Source organism: Pantherophis guttatus, chromosome 5, assembly GCF_059756535.1.
Source record: "Pantherophis guttatus breed Tessera chromosome 5, ASM5975653v1, whole genome shotgun sequence".
Lineage (NCBI taxonomy): Eukaryota > Metazoa > Chordata > Lepidosauria > Squamata > Colubridae > Pantherophis > Pantherophis guttatus.
In genome coordinates this window covers 103,719,616-103,722,266 of record NC_142067.1, presented here as the reverse complement: position 1 = coordinate 103,722,266, position 2,651 = coordinate 103,719,616, and the positions used below count along the sequence as shown (strand labels likewise).

Genomic DNA, 2,651 nt, shown 5'->3' with positions numbered 1-2,651 from the left:
TCCAAAGCACAAGCTCAGCAAGAGAAAATGGGTTTCTTCGTATATTTCAGGAAACAAGGAAATACAGGTCCTCTGATCTCCCTTAATAAATTCAGAATATTTTATCAGTAGCAATAGTTAGGAATTTGAGTTCGACCAACTCATTCTATATTCTCTCCTGAGCATCACTTCTTCGCTGTTGTCGTTTTTTTTTTTTTTTTTTTTTTACTTAATGTCTCTAATTGTAGATGTGAGAGATCTTTGTTTCTCAAAAGGAGAAAAGATGGGCAAAAGCTAAACTTAACTTGAAGGCTATCCAGGAGTCACATGCTATAATCCACAGTGTGAATGTTGGAGTTGAAGAGTTCATCGCAGGGCCTTGAGCAATGAATCATTCGTAGGTTGGAGAAAATAATCCATACATTTTGCACATTAAGGAGTTAACTTAAAATTTGATGGCCAATTCACGAAGCTGCAGAAAGGTAAGCATCTTTTATTTTTCATTCTGTGCTAGGGGCTTCAGTGAAAGTAATCAAATATCTAGACAATTGCTTCTGTTAGAGCTGTTAAAAGCAAACATCCTTTGTCGTAGCAGAGAAAACCTGAATGGATGCAGTATTTCCTTCGATGAAAGGCAGATAACAAAACACAATCTTTAACAAAACACAATAGACAAGACTAATAAAGGTGCCTGGATGAACTGCTGGGTTTGTCTTCCTCGAATGAACACAGAATAATGACTATCATCATCAGAAGCAATATCCAATATTCAACACGCATATTGTAGAAAATGTACCTTTGTTTTTCAGAGCATTTCCAGTGCAACTTCAATTTGACAATTTATTGAAATCAAATGAAATTATTTTTTAGTAAGGAGTGTTTATTTGCATGTGTTTGCACACGCATATGCAGTTTTACTATGTGCTAGAAATTATTGTTCCAAAAGTTTCCTGATTATAAGATCGTTTAGATATTACAGCAATATGTTGTATCAATTTTTAAACAAGCTGTGCATGAATTCCCTTCCAATAACTTTTCATATGATTTTAGCTATTGTTAATAAATCTATTCACTTCGGCTGAAGCACTGTGCTATTTTGATATTTACAAAACAAAGCAGAATAATCTGAAATCCTACTGATAGAACATCCATATGATATGCATTTTCCATTTTTTTTAAAAAAAACTGACTTTTCCTTTTCAAATATTAAATAAGTCAGTTGATATGATAAAGCTTTATTAGTATATTTCAAGACCAGTTACACAGATCTGAAAGAACTTATGTGATACAATATGAGGAATAAATTATAGTTTTTTAAGAATAAATCTTTCTGTAATTAAGTATTTAGCCTGATTTAATGTTCTCTCCACAGCTGTTTTGGAAGGGAAGTATAGGAAACCCCCTTATGAAATTTAATACTGACACAGGTGCTATAAAAACTACTTCCCCTATTATTTTGTACTGTCAGTTCTATAGGGACATTTGCCATCAATTGATTGCCCTTTTTTAATCTAAATTTCTGGGGCACTCTGATAATTTTTATTTGCATTGTTAGACAATCAAATCTATTTCTCTAAAAGTAGGCATCTGCTACATTATATATACTGTAAGCTTTGCCCCCAAATGGTTGCCAACAATCATTGATGTTTTGATTGTTTTACTGAATGTATTATTATTGATCAATCACTGAAATAAAGTTTCTGTTTGTCTGCCTGCCTGCCTGCTTGCTGTCTGAGAGAAAAGTGCATAATAGACAATGGTTGTTAGAACAATTGAAAGTCTATGATGCAGCATCACACCATAATATGACAAGCAGCTCATTTTATTAAGTCCAAATTATCTCTGTACTTGGATATATTTTTAAAACTGGATGTAAATATTTTAGGTTATTAGAACTGGAGATACTGTCTATGAACTGTACGCAGATACATCTGTTTCAGGATTTTAGGACTGATATAGAAGTTTAAAATGGATCCTATATGACTTCTTTTTCCTGTAAAACATTGATAAGAACGGATATTTATCTGTCTGTTAGAGGAAGATATTGTCACAAGAAGAAAATGACTTGAGAATTACCAAGGAAAGTGGTGGGTGGAAATCAGAGTCCAAAGTGCTCAAGACTATCCATTCTCCTTTGTTCTTACTCATTTTCTCTCTTTTTTTCCAGCAATCTCTTTCTCCTCTTCTTTTTCAGATAACAGGCTTCTGGATAATAGCCAGATTACTTTCCCCAAAGAAAGCCCTTAAGTCTTGGATATGTTGTCAGGCCTGGGTCTCACAGGCAACTGGAGATCTTTTCAGATGGCTCCATTGTTGAGGTTACCATTTTCATAATCCCTATCTTTTGGGTTGTAATTTTGCTTTTATGATATTTGTTAATAAAATATTGTATACTTTTTTGTTCTTATTGATTCTTGTTTATTGCTCAGAGTCATGTTGGATGAGATGAATGGGTCTATAAATTTGATTAACTAACTAACTAAATAAATAAATACTTTCCAATTAAACTGAGGCTACATGAGATTAATTGAAGGCTACATGAGAACAGGAAGAAAGGAGGAGAAATTTCAGAAAGTAAAATAAACAATGACAAAAGTGAATGGTTTATTTGTTTGCTTGTTTAGTGCCTTGAAGTAATTCTTGACTCCTACCAACTGTATGGACAAGTAATG

The 2,651-nt window shown here is 33.2% G+C and overlaps 1 long non-coding RNA gene across 1 annotated transcript; it reads left to right on the top strand.

Annotated features, from left to right (window-relative positions):
- Positions 1 to 335: 335 nt before the first annotated feature.
- LOC117667193 (uncharacterized) lies at positions 336 to 2,375 on the top strand. The gene is made up of 2 exons (XR_004591985.2): positions 336 to 461; positions 2,174 to 2,375. It is a non-coding gene; the product is annotated as an uncharacterized LOC117667193 (long non-coding RNA).
- The last annotated feature ends 276 nt before the right edge of the window (positions 2,376 to 2,651 follow it).